We start from the raw sequence: 23,354 nt of genomic DNA on the forward strand, positions 1-23,354 counted from the left end.
CAGCTTCTTAATGACAAATAAGGCCTTATATTTTAAAACATCAAAAGACTTAGAGATTTTAAAAACTAAAGAGCTCAGATGATAATCCTTTGCTAATAAGAAATCACAATGGACTGTAAATAATCTAGAGTACTTGTCAATAAAGGAGAAAAGAATGATAATTACAAGCAGGCTAAACTTTTTGCAATTATTATCTGCCTTCTTAAACAGAACATAATCAAGCTCAATTCTATGTATCTGAGATTAGGAAAAAATGAAAATATTACTATACCTATTTCTAATATTACCATTTTTTCCCTTTTATGATTTGCCAAATTATCAAAATGATCCTCTAGGCCATAGCTAAAAAAATAGGTATCCTAAAGCACTCTATTTTTTTGTTTTCCTGAGTTCTTATGACATATAAAGACATTAAGTACTGCTATGAAACAATGCCATTTTACAATTAAAAAATTATTAAATTACTTCTGAACCAGAAGGTCTGGCCATCCTCCTCTCCTTTTTCCTGTTCTTTGAATTATTTTTGGACCCCAGCATACATCAAGGTAAATAGACCCTGTGAATAGAGTATGGGCAGAATGATTCTTCTTCTGAACATGTAGTAAATAGTAAAGGTTGATCAGACAGTATGTACTTGACAAGATATTTTAAAACTGCATATTTGGGTTCCATGCACAAACCACGCACGAGTGCACACACACACTCACACATTTATAAAGACTGATGCAAAACAGAACCAAATTTAAAGGATCAAACTAACCACCCCCTCAAATTCTGTCAACCTTCCCACCTGTATTCTTACTTCCATGTTCCTAACTCAAACTGGAAAAAAAGTGATAGGCATAACCAGAAAATGCTGTTGTTGATTTAGTAGTGAGGATGGGAACAAGAGAGAGAAAATAAAGTTCTAGTGTTGCAGTGGTGTTGAAGATTAGCAGCCAGACCATACTGGGGAATGAATAGAGCCTCAATACTATTTAAAAAGAAAGATAGCATTTACTTTGCTTTTTTCCTCTTGTTTCCAATTCTGGTGATCTTGACCTTGTGAGGTTCAAATGAGATGATGAATGTGAAAGTGCTTTGCAAACTGTAAAATACCATAGATTTTAGGAACATTACACATTTGGGTTTAGGTAACATTTCAAACGATGTAGTAATTTTCATCTCTCCTACTCAGATTTAGTTTCTCAGTTACCCACATGTCACTTTTAAAATGTTAGCCTTAAGCCATTGCATTTTTATTATGTCACTACTAAGAAGAGCTATGAATTTAGCTAGTAAAGTGTTCTTGCTGCCTAAGTAATCTGTCAATTAGAAGGAGTATTTTCACCCACTAAAAGATGTCCTCTTAGACTTCCACAAGAGTTTCCTAAAGAAAAAAAATTAAAATATAAATAAAACAGGCAGAAATATAAAATATTGGATAAACAAATCTGCTAAACCACAAATTGGAAACACATTGTTAGACTTCTTACTAAAATGATTATGTAAACAATTCTGAATTGAGCGCCTTCTATGGGCATGGGCTTGTTTATTTCTCTCTTTTTCTCACTCCATACTTAATGTACAATTGTTATGTGTCCTGTGTCCTTTCTTTTCTTACATATAATGCTGGCCAATCCTTGGCAATCTGAAAGAAATTACTATCACAGAATTTTCTAAATGAATGTGAATTTAGAGATTATCCAGTAAGAAAATCACACCCATCTGGAAGGTAAGCTCTGTCAAAGTAGAGGCCATATTATATTTACAGTATAGCTGTATTCCTAAACCTAATAGCTTATATATAATGCATACCTGATATTTATGGAAGAGGAAATTCAGTTCTAAAAAGATTGTAACTTGCCCGAGTTCACAAAACTAGAATCTAGATCTTCACTCCTAGCTTAATGCTTTGCCTGACATGCCACGGAGTTTCTTTAAGGATCCGATATCATCTTCAAATGAGTAAAATTTAGGTAGGAGAATAATATTTTCTTGGTTATTAATGTATAACTCACACTAAATTAGTAACTCTTGAATCTGATTATGTTGATATATACTTGGTAAATTACAAACGATACCTACTTCACTTGGTTTATAATTGGACAATATTTGATTACAATTTCTCGACTTAAATTTGGAACCATGGAAAAGACAACAGAATTAAGTGACCAAAATAAAAAAAAAAGGTATTGTTGTCCCCTTTAAACAAGCAGTAATTAATTACTAGATCTGAAACCACTTCTAATATCCAAGAAGTTTATTAATTATCTTGCCAAGAATGAAAGCTAAAAAAAAAATCTCCAGAAGAAAATTATGCATAAGATTAGTTGATAGGTTATATTCTGTGAAGATTAAAAGTGTTTAAGTGAATAATATATACCAAAAGACTCGTACAGAGACTCTTTGTTTAAGGCAACCTTTGGTGGTAACAAAAGTATTGTTATCTCCCTGTATCCTATATGTCCCAAAGTTTTGCAATTTCAAGCTTTACACGTTTCACAGAAAAAGCCTGCCATTGCCTTCTACTGATAAAAATATTGCCACGCAGATCATGGTGCCCATATTCTATGTTTAATTAATTTAGACCTTAGAAGAGAAAGTACTGTACTATACTGGTTAACATTGGTGACAGCCATATGGAAACCTCATTTCATCTGACTATCCGTTTTGCACTCCATCCAGAAACCTATGTCAATACTGAATTTTTTCAGTATCCTTCTTTCTTATATTATAGTTAAATATGTTATTCCAAAAAGTTATCCTCTTTCACTTTCTATCCCCTGAGGAGATTGAGGACAGTTGGTCAACTTATTCTAAGTGAGATTACTATTTATATTTAGATATCATTATGAAATCACTCCCTTGGTCATTGCCAGCCTTAATAATTATTATAATATACATCCATTGAATGCTTTCTAGGTGCTATGTACTTGCAGGATTCCATGGTTCCCACAACTCTTTGAAGTAGATATTACCCTATTTTAAAATGGAGGAAACTGATGTTTTGAGAAAATGACTTGTCCTAAATCAACGAGTGGTCGATCAAACCTTAACATTGGGTAACAATGCAAGAAACAAAAGGATAAAGGGGGCTCAAGTTATGATTTGCAGTTGGGTTTTCTAACCTCTACCTCCAAAGTGAGGAAAAGGAAATAAGAAGAGGTGATGGTGTTGGGGCAGGGGGATGAATTGGGAGATTGGGATTGACATATATACACTATTGATACTATGTATAAAATAGATGACTGATGAGGACCTGCTGTATAGCTTAGGGAACTCTACTCAGTGCTCCGTGGTGACCTAAATGGGAAGGAAATCCGAAAAGAAGAGGGGATATGTGTGTACATATGGCTGATTCACTTTGTTGTACAGCAGAAGCTGGCACAACATTGTAAAGCAGCTCTACTCCAATAAAAATTAGTTTTAAAAAAAAGAGGCAATGGTGTCATCAGTAAGTTTCATTCAAACTTTTGAATGAAGTTATCACCTTTGATCATACTTTTCCTGGTTTGTCTTTTACCTCTCAAATTAATGAAAAGTCTCAGGTATTTTAGTGATCTAATCCCAGGAGATAATCATGATTGTCAGCTCTCTTCTTTCTATAGTGGAAACCTGTGCTGAAGGGACTATCCCTAATGTTTCTGTAACCTGTTAGAATATACTAGAGCTCTCTACTGTCAAAACATGCTCCTCAGGGGCTTCCCTGGTGGCGCAGTGGTTGAGAGTCCGCCTGCCGATGCAGGGGACACGGATTCGTGCCCCGGTCCGGGAAGATCCCACATGCTGTGGAGCGGCTAGGCCCGTGAGCCATGGCCGCTGAGCCTGCGCGTCCAGAGCCTGTGCTCCGCAACGGGAGAGGCCACAACAGTGAGAGGCCCGCGTACCGCAAAGAAAAAAAAAGCTCCTCTCTGCCAGTCTGCTTTCTATTAACCACATTCTCCTTCCTTCAAACATACATATTTATGGCTAGCAATGTCACAAAAAAAATGAGGAAAATGCAATCAATAAAGTGGGATACGGGACACATGGATTCCTTATTTTAATTTTTAGAAGGAATTTTTCTATCTTTACTATCTGAACAATTTAAATTAAGACTTATTTTCAGTCAAGTTTTGCCACCTCTAGAAATTCAATTGTTAGAGTTACCATATGATATATGATCCAGCAAATCCCACTCCTGGGCATATATCCAGAAAAAACTATAAATTGAAAAGATACATACACCCCACTGTTCATAGCAGCACTATTCACAATAGCCAAGACATAGAAGCAACCTAAGTGTCCATCAATAGAGGAATGGATAAAAAAGATGTGAGATATATATATATATATATATATATATATATACACACACAACGGAATATTACTCAGCTGTAAAAGAGAATGAAATAATGCCATTTGCAGCAATGTGGATAGACTGAGAGATTATCATTTTAAGTGAAGTAAGTCAGACAGAGAAAGACAAATATCATATGATATCACATATTGGGAACGTAAAAAAAAAGATACAAATGAAATTATTTTATAAAACAGAAATAGATCCACAGACATAGAAAACAAACTTATGGTTACCAAAGGGCGGGGGGAGGGATAAATTAAAAGTTTGGGTTTAGCAGATACAAACCACTGTATATAAAATAGATAAACAATAAGGTCTTACTGTATAACACAGGGAACTATATTCCATATATTGTAATAAACTATAATAGAAAAAATCTGAAAAAGAATATATACATATACATATATATGTAGAACTGAATCACTTTGCTGTACACCAGAAACTAACACAACATTGTAAATCAACTATACTTCAACAACAAAAATCAATTGTTTACAATGTATACATGCCATTGATATATAATCACCTTGCATTCAGAGAAAGAATTTAAAGATTAGGAAACTCATTCCACAAGGTCACACTTATTTTTTCAATAAAACAAGTAATGAATACCTAGAACCATAAAGAAGCATATGTTAAAAGCATTAATGGAAGAATGATAAAATGAATACCTTTAAAATGTTATATTGAGATTTAATTGGTGTAGAATAAAGTTTGCCATTTTTCTCTCAACAATAACCTTTTAGATATATTTTTTAAGTGAGTAGTACTATTTTAAATAGAAACTGAATCTTTTATAAAACTGGACTACTTAGTATCTATAATTAGTGGGTGGTAACACATACTGAAATTTCTAGATGACATTTTCATATGTAAATGTGCTTTTTATATCATTTAATATGCTGCTCTTTTCAGAATTTCAAAGTTCAGGGAATGAGGTTGCCTTAGAAATGAGATTTGTCATTCTCTTAAAAGAATACTTCATTAGCTTTCTGCTGCTTAAGTTTTAGACTAACACCTTCACTGAAATAAACCTTTTCTTTTTTTGCCTACCCAGGAAAAAAAAAAAGAAATCTACAATTCATTTAGAGATCAGATCTGTTTCCCTGTCTCCCTCCCCCCTCCTTTGTACCCACCCAATACCTTTTCCTTGTGGCTCTGAAACCCAACCCGTGTATAATAGGCTTCAGCCAGACTTGTCCTTAAGCTTTTTTGTTTTTTTTTTAAGAAGCGTAACAGTCTATTGCGTATAACTATTTGAAAAGGAGCAGTATGCCCTTAGTCACTTCATCAAATGTTTCCATTAATTTAACATTATTCGTATATAAATAGAAGCTCCTCTTTCTGCCAAATTGGAAAATACACGTACTCATACTGATGACACCAGGTAAGCAGAGCTGGTTCCCTGTCTTACTGATGGAAGCATAATATGAGGCTGTAATTATGGCCATAAGATAAATAGAACAAACGTGCCAGAGATGTCACAACTTTGTGTCACTATTGGAAGTTTGATGAAACACTTCAGTATCTGAAACACAGGTTGACTTTTTACCTATTTTTAACTCATCAGCGGTTGCTACATATACAAAGATGAATGTTCTCTTGGTGATTTTCTTTGTAACACACGTTGAAATACAAATAATGAATATAATAGATTGAGGATAGAAAGAGATAACTTATTTTTTTTACATCTTTATTGGAGTATAATTGCTTTACAATGTTGTTAGTTTCTGCTGTACATCAAAGTGAATCAGCTATATGTATACATATATACCCATATCCCCTCCCTCTTGAGCCTCCCTCCCACCCTCCTTATTCCACCCCCTAGGTCGTCACAAAGCATCGAGCTGAAGAAAGAGACAACTTATCTTTATACTGCTGTTCATCTATGCTAGTATATCATTTAGCCATACAAAACACTTTCATACACAAAATGTCCCTGAATGCCATATTTGCACTTCCAAATTTTGCATTCCTAGTAAATGTAAGCTGAAGTTTCACTGAAGTATGGGTTGCAGGGGGGAGGGGGCATCCATCATTCATAAAATTTGTACACTGGCAAAGAAGAATAAGCCTTTAGGAATCCCAGATACTCTATATTCAAAATGCTTGACTTCTGAGAACTGTATTTTTTGCACTCAAAAATTCTGTTATGAGAATTACCTTTTAAAATAACAATATTCTCTTTACAAGTTCATCCAACTGCTAAGGTACATCCCTTTCCCTGAAAAAAATAATAACCCTTGGCAGCAGTGAATATATTTAATTAATATAAATATATTTTTATGACATAAGAAAGCAGCTTTATATTGAGAACCCTTTGAGATACCAGGTTATATTGATAACCCACTTGGTTATTATCAACTACTTACCAATTTAGTATTTTTATATTTTTGTATCAGTTTTACCTTAGAATTCCACTGAAGTATTCTAACATACTTTGTATCATGACTGTTTCTCACATTTTGTAAAATGATTTGCTTACCAAGACTGAAGAATGCAATAAGAGGACATTATTCACTGACCTTAAGTAAAGATATTGCTCTAAGAACTTGTGGCCAAGCATAAATGTAGCTGGACAAGAATCCAAAGATTACACTTATTTAGAAAGAAGCATTGATTATACTAAAATTAAATATTCTTTATCAAGAAAAATTATGCTTTGGAAAGTGTTTTCATTTTCTTCTTCCAAGCCAGGTGTTTAATAACAGAAAATACCTCTCTTATTTCACAGTCTTGAAATTTATAAAATCTAGTTTTGTTTAGTAGTTATCCTGGTTCTCATGCTTATTTCGTGGAAGGGGGAGATATTTTTCTAAAGAAAGACAGACAATTTCCACTTTCTTGATACTATTTAAAAACACACAGAATAAGTACAAAAGCTTTTTTGGCATATAAAGTATTGCAGTTTTTTTGAAAAATATCAAATTTATGAAAATGGGAATGAAAGTCAGAGGATTTTATTTCTCCTCACATACTTTAAAAATATACTTTTATAGAAAAGGACTAACACAAGATACCTTTTAAAAAATCACCATGATATAAATGAATTTGCTATTTTAAAAGTTTAATCAAAAATAGCTCCTTCTAAAATCAAAAACCTCTACTGTAAAACTTTTATCTCTAAGTCCAGGCAGGTGATAGGTTTATACAAATATTTTAGATACAATAGGTCAAAAGAGTAAAATCTTTCAACAATAATGAGGTGTAATTTGATGCACTGGAAAGAAAACTAGAAGAGCAATAATAGAATCTGTGTACCGCAGTCAAAACACTTTAGTAAACTAAAATTTGGTGGGTATTTTTTTTCTAAAGGCGATATTCATGTTTTTTTAAATTATTGTTTTATTAATTCTACCATCTATATTATAAATGCCATTAATTTGCGTCATTAATAAATAGCATGATAATGTATTAGTGAACCAGTTAACAATAGCTGTAAGATTGATGAATACTTAAACTTTTATTAATGGTTTCTAAATGCCCTGGACTAATTAAATCTTCTCATCCCACCAGAACAATGTTTAATTATCCTGACTATACAGCTTATAAGCAAGATATTAATAGAGTATTCTTGTTTCACATATTCAGTGGTACTTTGGCATTTTAGTACCTTCAAAAGCCATAAGATGAATGCAGCATAGTTCTTTATATCCTTTAATCATGGAGACCCTGTCAATAAAACTATCACTTTGCATTGGTGCCACTTCATTGAACCAATCTCACGAATTCTGAATTCATCAATGAAGTAGTAATCTATTACTGGAACTGATGTAATTTTTATTAGTACTATGTGTGATTATATGTGCTGATACAGCTTTCAGGAGTTGATTTCTTGGCCTAAAACAAAACTGAAATTAGAGGAACCCATTACCAGGGAATTGTCAGTCCCTGGATGGTCTGTCAGAGCCACACATTTATCTGAGACAGGTTATAACAGTAGGTTAGCATAGATTCCTAGGACTTTATAACAAGAAGGAATGTAGCCCAATTGTTTTATTTTACAAATGAGGATTCAGTTAAGTGTTTCTACCTAGCCCCTACCTTTTCCTCATTAAAAATGTTGCTATGCAAGTCAATGAAGTGTAACAATATTTAGCCTTCAATAAAGGACAGTTGATATAAAGCAAATCCTTTTAAAATAAACAATATAAATTAAGGTCATTTTGGTAATTCTCTGACAGCCTTTCCCTGTTAGTATTTACCATTTACTCTAAATATTTTATTGTCCTCAGACATGATTAAAATGCATCTTTCATTTAAAAAATTAACTTTGTTATCTAAAACTTTTGACCAGATTAGGATATGAGAATCCTCTAGCAGAAGGAAGAATTTTTAGCTACTCTACTTTACAGCATGTTTCAGAAACAATTCTCCATTGGTTCCACATTCCTCAGAGCCCTTCCTCCATGGGCAAATAAAAAGAGAAACAAGGAATGTCAGCACTTTGATGCTACTGAGCACGTACAAATTTTGGAACTATTTTTCTCCAGTCAGAAAGTACTAACTTTGGGCTTCCCTGGTGGCGCAGTTGTTGAGAGTCCGCCTGCTGATGCAGGGGACACGGGTTCGTGCCCCGGTCCGGGAAGATCCCACATGCCGCGGAGCGGTTAGGTTCGTGAGCCATGGCCGCTGGGCCTGCGTGTCCGGAGCCTATGCTCTGCAACGGGAGGGGCCACAACAGTGAGAGGCCCGTGTATCGCAAAAAAGAAAAAAAAAAAAAAAGAAAGAAAGTACTAACTTTGAAAAGTACTTACTTTGAAAAGGCATTTCCAGTGGTAACGCTTGATGATTTATTGCTAGAATATTCATCTTCAGTTGAGGCTGAAGTTTCAATGTGAGAATGTGTTAGGAACTTACTTCTGAGAGGACAATAGGTCTATTGGGGGAAGAGCGAGGTTCTTATTTCTAATTTAACATCTTGTGAATTATTTTAAAATATAAGTTTGTTAAAGTGTTCACAATTTAAAATGTTTAATTTGGAAAGTAGGCAAAGGTAGAAAGGAAGGAAAAATTTACCTGTATTACTTCTATCCAGAATAATTATATTTTTATTAAAACAATTAAAATAACATTTAAAGAAGATTATAAAAGCAGATTTATGATACATATAAAGGAACATAACTAAAATAAATATACTAAATAGCCATTGTGCGAATACATTATAGATACAAACTTACCATAAATAAAAATAACAATACCTTCATAATATAATATTTCAGATAAGAACAAAATAGATTTAAAACCTTATGAATTGCATTTTACTTTCTTTTTGAAAGAAGAGTGAGAAATTTTTTAAATTACTTTATTTTAATATTTGATATATCTTATATAGCTGAAGTTTTTCTTAGGAGAAGTAAAATTTGTATGTAAAGTCAGTGCCTGAAATATCATTTTGAAAATACAGCCATAGTGGAATTCATGGCATTGACTTAATTATGCTGAGGTTCAGAAGAGATTTTGTGAATTAAAAAGATTATTCCTATCATTTACACCAGTTATATTTTCTTCCGGTAAGCATTTAAAACTTGTTTTGGAAAGTGGTATGCAGAACAGTTACTTGGTATATATTATGAGATAAAGTGGAAAATACATATGAAAAACAATATTCTGAAAACTTACATTGTTCAGAAAGCAATTAGGTTTCTGCTGGCTGATAGACACAATTATATTTGTACTTTCACAATACATTATTTTGTGCACTTTTCATCATTTAATAACGTATCCATGTTTTATATGTTTTGTGTACTTGCACTGATTTGGGAATTTGAGTGTCTTTCAACATCACCTCAAGGTATCCTAAACCCTAGCAATTAGCAGTGCATTGCTTATAAAATGTCATGTTTGTTGTATATTTTCTATAAAAGCATTTATAATTCCTTTAGCAGAGAGTAAACAAATGCTTAAAATCTGTTTTTACTTTATTATGAATTTTATATAGCTAACAATTAAGATTAGGTTTATCTAACCTCAAGACCAATCTGGTATGATCTATGAAGTTTAGTAGCATAATTTCAGAGTAATTTATTTTAAGTTTTGAAAAGTCTTATTTCTTAGTCAACAAAATACTGGTATAGATGATTCATATTTATAAATGTAAAGTGCATTGGAGATTCTTAACCTTATGGTCTTTTAATGCAAACTTTATTTTATTAGATTTCCTTTATAAATTACAATTCCATTCTTTGTCAATTTCTAATGTCTCAGGCCCTTCCTTTTGTACTATGCTTCTGATCCTCATTAAAGTCATCTGTTAGATTGTAATAAATGTTAAACTAGTCATAAATACTAAACTCAGTTCCAATTGTTTTATGAAGCACAGATCTGTTTTAAAAATCTGTAAATGAAATTCACATTAGCATTTGGGGAAAGTGCTATATCAACACCATAGTAATTGGCCTACAGGCACACAGCTGGCTAGAAAATGAATTATGATTACCAATTAATGATATACATAATGTACTGTGACATAGTAAAAAAAGCTGTCTTATAATTTAACAGTCAAGTTTAATAGGTAGTACACTTAATTTAGCTGTTGCTACCTGGGAAGAGAAAGCTATTTTATCGTTCATTCTTTGATGAAAGCCTCACTGAAATAAGGAAATTGAATAATAGACAGATGAGGAGAATTCTAATTTGAGCAGATTTTTATTCCTGGTCATAGACGCGCAGATGAGAATTTTGTCTTCAGATCTAAGTACTTATTATGTGGGAAGATACAATACTGAAAGAGCAGAAGAGAAAAAGGGAAGAATCCAATTTTCAGATAACACTCCTCACCCATATCCTAAGTCCCTTTTTCTAGCCAACTCTTATTTATGTTTCAAAACTCACTTGCTATAAGGAAGTTTTAAAAATTCCTGTCTTGATGAGATGTGTTTCTTCTTAGCTCTCATAATACCTTGTAGGTACCTCCATCATAGTATGTAAGTCACTGACCTGCAATGGCCCACTTATTTTTCTGTTTCTCCTACTAGACATTTCTCTCAAACAGGATGATTTAATCTTGTATCTTCAGAAGTTAAAGTAAGCACTTATAAAAAATGGTACATAACTATTAATTTCCAATAACCAAATTTTATTGTACAAAATCTATGAAACAACCATAAAGGGCTTAAATAATAGCCTTTATTAATGTGTTGTGGGCACCATACTGTCCTCACAAACCACGTTTGCTGAACTTGCCCAGTTTCTATTAGTATCTTAAGGGGATGGTGCGTTTTCATAAGGTAATGTGGAGTCTTTGAGGCAACTACAACTTGGATAAAGATTACATCAGTCATTAGAGCTTTAATCAGCTCTTCTTCTAAAGCAATGGATTTTTTTATTCAAGTGATTGAAAATAGAAAAAAAATGATACCTTTGTTTTCTGTCCTGATAAAAATTCACAAGAAAACCAGATACTGAAGAGGGAAAGGACCACAGCCTTGTAGAATCAGAGCAAACCTAGTAGCATTTTGTTTGAACCAGGTCTACTTTGCATTAGAATGGTTCAGTGTAGACCAGAGGCAAATGGTACTTCTGACAATTATTTTTTAATAATGGTTTTAAAAGGAGAAAATCTCTACAAATACTTCCTTTCTAAAAAGCTTGGAAAATTCAGACAACTGCACTTTTAAAAACGTCTGGCCACTGAGAAAGAGAGAGAGTTCAATTTTTAAAAAGCAAGATTTTTGGTGGCAAATGTCTCATATTCCCCAATAGTACCTTGCCATACAAATTTATCCTCTAGGGTGTGAGTGTGATCCAAGAAAGGTCTACTTAATCTGGATAGAAAGTTCATTTTGAGGCTAACACAGTGTCATTCTGGTTCTATTTTCATTAATGTCACATCAATTTGGCTTCCAAAATGACTCAGTTCCTTGAAATAAGGAGATATGAGTATATTTCCTTACTTTAATTTAGTAAAATAGGCTTTTTGTTGGACAATTCTGACTCAGTTGCATTTGTCAGTACAATTTGGCTGGCCAGAGGCTTATTAATAAATGGAAAACTGGGAACACTTGTGTAACTGTGGTGTTCCCAACTACCATATCTGTGTGACTGCAAAGACATTTTCTCCAAAATGGAAGAGACCTCAGGATTTGTAACACATCAGATGATTCATTATAACCAAAACAATGCAAAGACATTAGACTATAAACTGGATTTCACTGGAATTTCAATACAACACTAGTCCTGATACTAGTAACTTAATAGTTCAAGTGAAGTACAATATGGTTTGGTTTGTGATGCAGTAACTTTTTAAAGTGAAATTAAGTTTACAGTTATTACTGGGAACATTTCCTGTCACTTGTAAGATAACTCAGCTCTCATTTTTTTAAAACAAATCACTATTAATAAAAGTTATCAATTTGACAGCACCTCATATTTTTTTATTCAAATAATAAGAACAGCAATGCTGCAACTCTGTGTAATTTCCAACTAAAGCATCTGTTGTGTCTATCACTATTTTGAAAAGTCTGTTTCCTGGGTGAGGAATTATTTTGGTCAGCATATCTTAGCAGCACCCTAGAAAGGCAACCTTTTTTCCTCAGAGCACTAAAGATGATCATGACACTTCTTGACTCTATGAGATACAGATGTAGATCTGGTTAAGAATTTCCAATTTGCAGCTCAGCCATTTCTTCCTCTACAAATTGAAGGCAAGAATTAAATATCTAGACATGTGGACATTCCTAGCATAGTGCCTGGTATTCAGTAGTACATGACAGTTTTCCTTTCCATTTTTCTTTTCCCCAAGAAACGAAAACTAGCACTACCTGATTTTGATTGCTTGACTGTTTTCCATCTGCTGTAATATCTGTAAGATGTTTTTCTTTTTTTCTGTATCATCTTCTTCTGATCTAACAAAAGAATTCTATACAAAAAATGGAATACAAAGAAAGAACTTTAATTAAAAGACTACATTATGGGAAACAACTCACAAACAAAAATAGATGAACCATAGAGGATTCCTTTATGCCATACTGAGTAAATTAGTAACTAAAAAGGCAGTCATTGATTCTGGGATAATAGAGCAAGTACTCTTTTGTATATCATTTGATGGTTAGCTTGAGATGAGCATTATAAAAATAAAACTCAGTTAATAAAGATTAAAAACAATAAGCATGCAATATTTTACTTATTCTCTGTGATGAAAACATTAATACTTTAATACAATACTGGGAAAAAAATGTCTAAAATTATTTAGCAAGTTTACCGTGTTATGAAAAACATATAGCCTGAACCCTAGACTGAGACCCTTTTGACACTACACTGCATCCTATTTATAGACACGAGTTGTCTCATTAAACAGGTATCCCTTGAATGGGTATCACTATTTATGTTTTATCATCACAATCATATTAACAACAATAATAATCTTAATTTCTATCATTCTCAATCCTCATAACAACCCAGCGAGATTGATGCTATTATTACCTCCATATTATAGAAGAGGAAATTGAGGCTAAAAGTGACTAAGTACCTTGTAGAACAAGGCCACACAGTGAGAAAGAAAGGAATTTTCTTTAAAGGAAATATTAGAACACTTCCTTCTTCGGTCTCCTTGGAAATTATTATATGAAAATCAATTATAATTACATGGAAATCAATGGCAAACCAGTGTGTGCGAACTAGAAATAGGCATATGCTCTTCAGTCTTATACACAGGACTGAGGTAACATAGAAATCACACCAGCAAATGCCCCACGCTGAACGTTAGAAGTGACAAAACAATAGTGGTGACATAGCCTACTTAACATTGAAACTAAGTTTATTTTGCTTTAGCACAGACTGATGAGAAATGTGAGTTAGAAAGCATTTCTGTATAAAACCAAAACTTACACATTTATCATATAACCCTTTGCTTTTTTGTTAGCTCTTTATCTTTGACAAGGCATATTTTTGAGCAATTATTTGAAATTTCTTTCTTTTTAAAGTATTTTCTCTGTCTTGCATGCCTCCTTAATTCTGTATAAATTCTTGAGAAAATCTCAACTAGTTTGAGAAATTTCAATAGTTTCTTCATTGAACAGATATTTACTAAACTCCTACTCTATGCCAGGTTCTGTCTTAAGGAATTTAATGTCAAATGTCAAATACCTACATTGATAATCTGAGACATGGTTTGGATTCACTTTGGCATCTTTGCGTGTTAAAAACAAATTAGTTCCAAATGTATTGGTACAAATAAATAGGTTGTTTCATAAAATGTGTTTGTCCCAGATGGCTACTACTTGTTAGCAAAAAATAGCATCTATATATCTTGTTGATATCATCACTGCTAGCTTGGAATTCTTGAAACATTAGGAGGAAAAGAAATGCAACAACAGAAAAATGTTCTTCACTAAAAGAGAAGTACTATGTTTTTCGTAAATTACTATCTTTTACAGAACGAACTCGTTTAGGAGAAGTGACTATCAATTTTTCAGTATTTGTGCCTTTCATGTAAGAAGAAATGAAACAGGAATTAAGAAATTGGGGTTCCTACTGCTGGCTCTACAGGCAGTAATATGTTCTAGTTAGACAAGTAGGAAGGGAAAGAGTTGGACACAAGCAGCAAATAAGAACTTTCTTTCCCATATAATGCCAGAGATCAAAAGCTTATCAAGCACTTGAGAGCCAAGAAATCAAAGTTGTGCCTAGGGAGCTAATGCATCTGTAGTCCCAATCTGTACAAAAGTCTTAAAACTGGGAAATGCAGGTGGAGTTAAACAATCGGAGGCATCCATTGTCAGGAGCAAATCAGGTTTGGGGCCGTTTGATAATAGACGTAGAATTGGATGGGAGAAATCTGACCACAGTATTCAGCGGAAGAGTCCAAAATCCCAGAATGTCAGTTTAGAAAAGAAAACAGGATTCTGAGCCTGATAGTTTGCTTTCTGATCCCTTTTCCTGCTTAGAGTAGGGATCCCTAGTGCCACAGGTACATAGATGAAGTAGGAAGGAATCAGCTAGAGAGAAGGAACTGGAGGACTTCAGGTGTACACTAATGCAACTCTAGGGGTGTTAGGAGTTTGGGGATATGGTACAGGAATGATCCACTAATGTATGGAGGATCTTTGTACTGTCATTTTCCCAATCTCTTCATTGAATTCCCAAGCCTGTCTGTTTAATTATCTCATGGGAATGAATGCAACAATGAGTTAAAAATGTTTAGGTCTCTTTTGGTGAAAAAAGTTCTTTGAGTTCAGGATGTTTAGGTTAACCAGAAAGTGTTAAAGAATTAAATGATTCTCATTTTAAAACAGAAGAATGAACTCAGGTAACTGGACTGTGATTTTTTTTTTAATTTATAGTTTGGCTAGGTGTTTTGCCTCACTTTAGCATCTCCTTTATTACAGCATAAAGCCAAAGACTATATTGACCTATATTTCCATATTACTGTACTGAAACATTTGTTCTTGGAGGAAGAATTGATTGGCAATAATTGTTTCCAATAATATAGTTTTTGCTTCCAATATTAGGTAATCCCAGAAAAAGTATTTCACTCAGATCTAAAAGTTTGGTAAATTATAGGTTATACATTTTATTTCAAGAATATCATGTTAATATTCATCAGGCACCATTCCTGAAGACTATCATTTTTCAGCCAAAAAGAAAGTAGAACATTTTAGAAGTATTTATTTCTATGTACTTATTTCATAGCAAGACTTCAAGTAAGTCACTGTCCATTATAAAACAATTAGTGAGTTCTTATAGCCAGCTAGATAGAAAATGTCAGTTCTTATGGACTTTTCCAGAGGGGATAAGCATGCTTAACTTTTTCTTTTCAAAAATTAAGTAGTTTTTGTTATCACATATGGTTAAAAGATTTAAGAATTTAGTGTAAGATCTTTTGTCTGTATACATTTATTAACTAGAGGTGTGTGGCTTGGGCATCATAAACTGAGTTGGTATATTCTTTAAACTTTCTGCCTCCTCTTTTGTCACCCAAATACTATATGGCATGTTTTGTATATGCTATAAACCTTCAGTGAAACTTTTCTTTCAAATTTAAAATAGCTTTCTAAGTGCTAAATAATATAGGTATTATAAGTGTTGCAACAAAAGATCATCAACAGAAATGCTGCCTAGAAGATAAACTTGAAAACTTAATTAGCACACCAAACAATGTTAGTCCATTTCAATCTTAAAATACATAACTTGCTTTTTTTGAAAGCCAGTGGTTTACAGAAAACTTATTCAACAAATATTTCTTGAGACTGCCTCTATATCCAAAGAACTCTCTTACGTTTCAAAATTCTCAGTTTCTGTAATTCTACACAGAATATTGAAATTGAAATTTTCCAATGCTACTGGCTGTGAAAAACCTAATTTGATATAATCCACTTAATGTTCACTTAAGATCAGTGAATTAACCTGACTACAAGAAAAAACACATGAAGAAAATAGTCATTTTTAAAATATGGTTGAATCATGAATCACAATTGCTAAAGCTAAACTGTGGTTTAAGATCCCTGGAGCCCATTATACCTAAGGGGACTTTATTCTCTCCACTGAAGACTAAATGGTATGCAACGGGGAAGAGATACGGGAACATATGTATATGTATAACTGATTCACTTTGTTATAAAGCAGAAACTAACACACCATTGTAAAGCAATTATACTCCAATAAAGATGTAAAAAAAAAAAACAGACTAAATGGTAAAGAAAGTTAGATTTACTGAATGTACTATCACGATAGCAAAGTATCAACCCCTTTCAGCTTTTGCATCTGTATTAAAGACAGAGTCTGTCCTAATAGCAGCTAAGGCACTGCTATCCAAGACAAGATTAACAATGGATGGGGTCCTACCTCACTCATATCACTGTCATAATTGGTCGACTTAGCATATTAAAATTCAGATTAAAATATACCTAATAGTGTTTAATTTGGAGAATGGTACCTTAATTGAAACTTTAGTTACTATCCACTGTAATTTGCTTTTAAATTGTTTAATGCAGCACTGACGTTATAATTAGAAAAATTAATCTGAAGAAACAACGTGCTCTAAAGGCTATATTTTGTTCTATGTCTTAAATAAAATGAAGAATAAAAATTGAATTAAAATGTGATAATGGATTTTTTAAAAAATAAATGACTTTGCTTGGGTGAGGAGGCTTCAGTAGATGATTGTCTGCTAGATTGCTCTATGTTGTTAAACATAATCAAGAGATTAGTTCGTTGGCCACCATATTTTGAAATGCTAGTGGGCTAACAGAACGTTGTATTTAATCTAGTGTTCATGATGAATGTTGGGAATAAAATGGCATCATTTGAAGAATAATTAGAGGCATATATAATGAGTCATGAAAGAGAAGCACATCCATACTGAGAAATATAAATTAGCTTTAGATGACTAGTATGAGACTTCTATGTAAAATGTCCCAGGACTTCCTGCTTCTTAAAAGATGATAATGGCAAATTGATTATAAAGAGCTGATATATGTGAAATATATACCACAGAATACAGAAGCCTAAAGTCTCTTGCTAAAGAATTACTATAAATAAAAAAGGACTAAATCCCTGGCAAGGTACAGCTAGACCAGAGTTTCCCAACCTCGGCATTATTGACATTTTGGACCAAATAATTCTTTGTTGTGGGAGCTGTCCTATGCATTGCAGGTAGTTTTGCAGCATCCCCAGCCTTTCTCCACTAGATGCCAGTAGCAACATTCTTCCAATTATGACAATCAAAAATGACTCGACATTGCCAGAAGTCTCCTGAGGTGCAAAATCACTCTCAGTCAAAAACTACTGACTTAGACCCTAAATATTTCCACTGGAGTGAAGGAGACGTTTAGAAAAGGAAGAATAACCACTACCCCAAAGATATCCACAAAATAAATGCTATGGAAGAACAGAAATTATTACCTAATCTAGAGATGTGCAACTCTCCCTTATTTAAAATGACATCCATGGATTATTTAAAAGCATCTCTGATGGACTTGCTTGGGCCTCCTTCTTTTTGAAGAAAAATGCTGTTTTTGGTGTCTATGAGTAATAAAAACAGAAGCTATCAAGGCCAGCAACTTTCCATTCATTCTAGCCCCAAGTGAAGTCTTTTGTTAGTGCCATCCTGACTAATGCGGATGAAAGTGCCAGAAGAAATTGGGATGAATTCATCAAAATATTTAGTTATAATTTGACAAATGTAAACATTTTTCATGCCTTAGTTATTCACTGTTATCAATTAGCCATTTTTCCCCCACCATGAGATACTAAGATGAATGTTTGAGGTTGGCAATAAGGGTAAACAGTGTTACCCTTTATTAAAAATAAAAAAAGGGAGAAAAGAGAATCATAATGAGAACATATTATTCTTTGGTACAGTTTGAAATGCCTTATGTCTGAAGCTTAGTCATTTTTTTCTACCTATGAAACAGTAGGCAAATAATAGTATGACCAAGCAAAATGCTAGAAAAAAAGAAAATCTTATTTTGTGTCAAAACATGGTTGTAATTAGCAATCAAAATTTACTGCATTTTTTTCTGAAAGTTTTAACAAGGAATATCTTTGGTTCTCTCTGTCTCAGATTTTGAAATTACTCCACCTACCTTTTCCTTGGCAACCTCATGTTTCTCATCTAAAGAAAAAAATCATAAGATAATTCATGAAATTATTTATTTTCCTTCACTCTTGAAAGCTTGAGGAATAATTTATTTTATTCTATAATTTTTTCTTGGCTTCCATTTATTAGCAATTTCCACATGGTGAAATCCAGGTGTTTTACATAGAATTTCTTTATTATTATAGACACCCAAAATAAATTCCATCTGCTTGGGCTTTATAAAACCATGGATTACATGTGTTCCAAGCTCAGTTTATTTCATTCCATGACTAAATATTCATTGGACAGTTTTAGGGTAGAAATGTCCAACAAAAAGTATACAGAAAGATCAGAGGAAAATATTATTGCCTACTGAACACAATTTTGCATGCTTAACTACCCCATCTATTCTGTTTTTTCATAAACCTAGTCTAGCCCAGTCATTTTTAATTTACTTCCATCCCTTTTTCATTCTTTTTAGGCCATCTCCCAAATTAGTCACTTTAGAAATCATAGTCAACTCAAGATGATTTATGAGAAATACACAGATAGGGAATCATGTAGTCAGCAAGGTGATTAATTTCTGGATGTAATAATTTGCTACTTGTTGAAATAATTCATTTTCTCAGCAAATGTAGTTTTCTTTCTCCGTCACTTTTGATCCAATTCAACATATCTCTCTTGCTATGTTTACCAAGGATCTAAATTTTTCCATCATGAAATAAAATCACAATTATTTGGATTATTCATGCTACTTTGGGAGATTTTTCTTATTATTATGAGTTGCTTTCTATACAGGTGGAGTATTTATTTGGCACATTGAATAAACAAAATTTATTTCAATTATCCAAATATACCTTTAGATATATGTATCTAATGTATATGCTCAGATTTTTGTATTATCTCAATATTTATGAAACTGTAATCATTTCTAAAATGTCCCTTGTACAAATGATAATGTCTTTCCTTGTATAAGTGGACTTCTGATTGATCCTGGAAGGAATGTTGTGCAGTTTTATGATGAAATCAGGAGCATATTTGATACTAATAAAATGGTCAATGTTTCAACTCAGGATCTAGATTTTGGATTTTCCTCCAGGATGTAATTAAGGAACTCTCCCCCTATTAAGATAGTGCTGACCTCTAACATGTTTCCAAAACAAAGATAGTAGAATCTCATTTGAAGGAGAAAAATGTGTGTAGTTTGCAGAATAATTCAAGCACATGTATCATATAAGCTCTGATGTCAGCATTAACTAATGGGAGATTTTTTTTGTAAGCATACAAATAAATGAACATTATCAGAGCAGAACATTTCTTTCTTAATACAAAAAATTATTTTTATAATTTTATGTGTTTTTATGAGACTAATATTCAGTAATAGTCACATTTATTACTCTTCCTTGAGCAGCTTCCTGGGAAGTAACGCATTCAAAATGATAGCATCTGTGATTTATGTACATCATTACATATTTTCTGAAAATTGGTGCATTCAGTTGACTGCAGGCTTCATTTTAAGCTATTAAGAGAATTTTCTTTATGGACGACTTTTTGTAGGAACAAATGAAAAAAAATACAGCTATCATTTTAACTGTTTCGTTTGTAAGAAATAGTTTTATATCTCTGAATGTTGAGTCCTTAGATTATTTGCAAAGCCTTAATGAGTCTCAAAATTCTAGTTGAGGAATAATCTTAGGTTGTTCTTGACCTCCTGGTTTAACTACAATGTAGTCTTCTACAATTGTCACTTTACATTGAATATTTTGAGAATCATATCTTTACTATGGACTCTGCCAGGTGCTTTGTCTATTACTTCATTTATTTACTTTCTCATCCCCATTCTAACTTGCTTAGCCATGATGAATAACATATTCTGAACTCAGTGCATCTTCTAGGCAGCAATCCAGTGACTTCCTCCCCTCACGTTATTTGCCCTGAGTATATTCAACATTCACTTTTCTAAGCTCTGTGTTTTCTGAGGACACCCAAAAAGTCTTAAATTTGTGGAGAAAATAATTCAGCTGAGCAAGTATCAGCAAAGATAAGCGATCTTTGCTGTGAATTTTTCGTACAAGATTATGAACCCTTTGTTGATAAGGACTGTGTTTTATTTATTTGTTGGTCCCCAGATGTCTGCCATGATGTGCCTGGCACATAGCAAACAATGACTTGAGTGAGCTTGTTGGTATGAACATTTTTGTGAATAATTTGTTTCCTTTACAAAATTATATTAATTATTTTCTGCAATATTAAGAATTGGTATTTGTAATGTTAAAAATGGCTTCTTGAAATTGTTTTTCCAGCTTTTAATCTTTGGACAAAATAGGTATTATCTATGTTTCATATATTGGGCAAATCAAGGCACTTGACAGAGGACACAATGAGGAATGATAAGATCATTTGTTGTCAGTCAGTGCTTCATTGTGTTGAATGCTAACATGGTATTCTCTAAGTAGCCTTTTAAACTTCCTCTAATAACATTATGATCTTTGAAAACAAGCCTTTGAAAAGCGTTCCTGGAAAAGATGAGCAGAAAGTATCAGACATTGTTATCTGTGTACTTTTGAGAGTATTATTTTATATATCTAATAAGGTAATGTTAGAACAAGCTTAAATAGTTTCTCTAGTCTACCTAAAGTTGGCATTACAGTTCAATGTCAGTATTCTTCACCAAACATATTTTTTGTTAAATTGTGTATTTGAATAAGGATGCAGTCAAAATACTTGCACATGTGCTTCAGATTACTTAATGTCACCAGTTAATTTAAGATGATTTATCAGGGTGATTTGTACTAGTAAGATAATTCCAGATAAGAAAAATGAAGCTTCCCAAACTAATCTTTTATTCATATTTGGACTCCTCATTCTTAAATCGATATGGTAGATTAAAAATAAGTAATCAAGGACTTCCCTGGTGGCACAGTGGTTAAGAATCCGCCTGCCAATGCAGGGGACGTGGGTTCGAGCCCTGGTCCAGGAAGATCCCACATGCCCCGGAGCAACTAAGCCCATGTGCCACAACTACTGAGCCTGTGCTCTAGAGCCCGTGAACCACAACTACTGAGCCCACGTGCTACAACTACTGAAGCCCGCGCGCCTAGACCCCATGCTCCACAACAAGAGAAGCCACGCAATGAGAAGCACAGGTACCACAACAAAAAGTAGCCCCCAATCGCCACAACTAGAAAAAGCCCGTGCACAGCAATGAAGACCCAATGCAGCCAAAAATACATAAATAAATAAATATAAAAAATAAAAATAAGTTATCAATACAGTGACTTCACAGAAGACTGCTCATATATTTCATGAGAACTTTGGAAATCAGACTTTCTCTTCCAAGTCATGATTTTTCGTTAAAAATTCATATTCAGTATGGAGGAAAAATATGGGGCAGTTATAAATTTGTCTGAAAATATATTATATTCCTAGTATTCAAGAACATCTTAGTAGTAATAGTAGTAGTAGTCATATTATTCTGCATTCATTCCCATGGTCGGTTTAAAACCAACATTGCCTATCTTCTTAGATTATGCTCTCCCATCTTTGTAATAAAAGTTGGCTAAAATGGAAGGTTAAAAAATAAAACAAAACAAAGAAAATTCATCAAAACTGGAGACAGAATTTCCCAAAGAAATCTAAGGGTATTCAATGAGAGTTGATTTTTTTAAATACTGCCCCAAGTCATCAGCAATTCTTAGACCATGACCCGCTTCTTTTTTTACTCTCCTTTTATTTTTTGAGACAATAACCATAAAACCCAATATGGAAAGTGACCCTGTGGGTGCAACCACAAAGTTTCAGTGAGAAAATCATTGTTAAATTACTTTCAAGAATCTCCGAATTCCTGGTACCAACAGTAGACATCAGTGTCCTCCACAACTCCAGTTACATCCAGGTCAAGCCAAAGTAAGATTTTAAAGACTCTAAGCACTGAAAAGATTATGGTGCCTTCCCAGATAACACTTAGAGCACCAGGAAGGCAAAATAAAAAATTTAAACTAATAAGGCAACATAATTTAAGCATATTTTTAATGATTGATTAAATATTGCATAAACTCAGTGCAGAGACAGAATATTCCTTTACTTGAGACCTTATGGCTGCTGGGAGGGTTTCTTTTAATTATCCCTAGCACACTAAAACAAGGAATACTTATTCTAGCTAGAACTATCTATTAATTTGATTTTTCTCAAATATATTCTGTAATATCTGTTATGTTCATGCTTTCTAGGACTGCTAGGATTATACTGTGTTCAAAGAAATGTTTTTGTTCTCCTTTGCTTTATAGATTCTCTTTCAAACCTCACTAGTAGCACAACGTCCTCTGTATTTCTAACCAATAATTTAGAAATTACTGCTGGATCCTGGGAATGAGGGGTTGCAGAGGGATAGAAAAGCTTGAAGTATTTCTTATTTTAATATTTTCAGTTAATTTCACAGCTTCCCACTAAAGCTTTAAAGTTTAAAGGCAAGGATTATTGATACCTTGCCTCTCTTTAGGCTTGTTATCTAGA

Source organism: Stenella coeruleoalba, assembly GCF_951394435.1.
Source record: "Stenella coeruleoalba genome assembly, chromosome: X".
In the NCBI taxonomy this organism is placed as follows: Eukaryota; Metazoa; Chordata; class Mammalia; order Artiodactyla; family Delphinidae; genus Stenella; species Stenella coeruleoalba.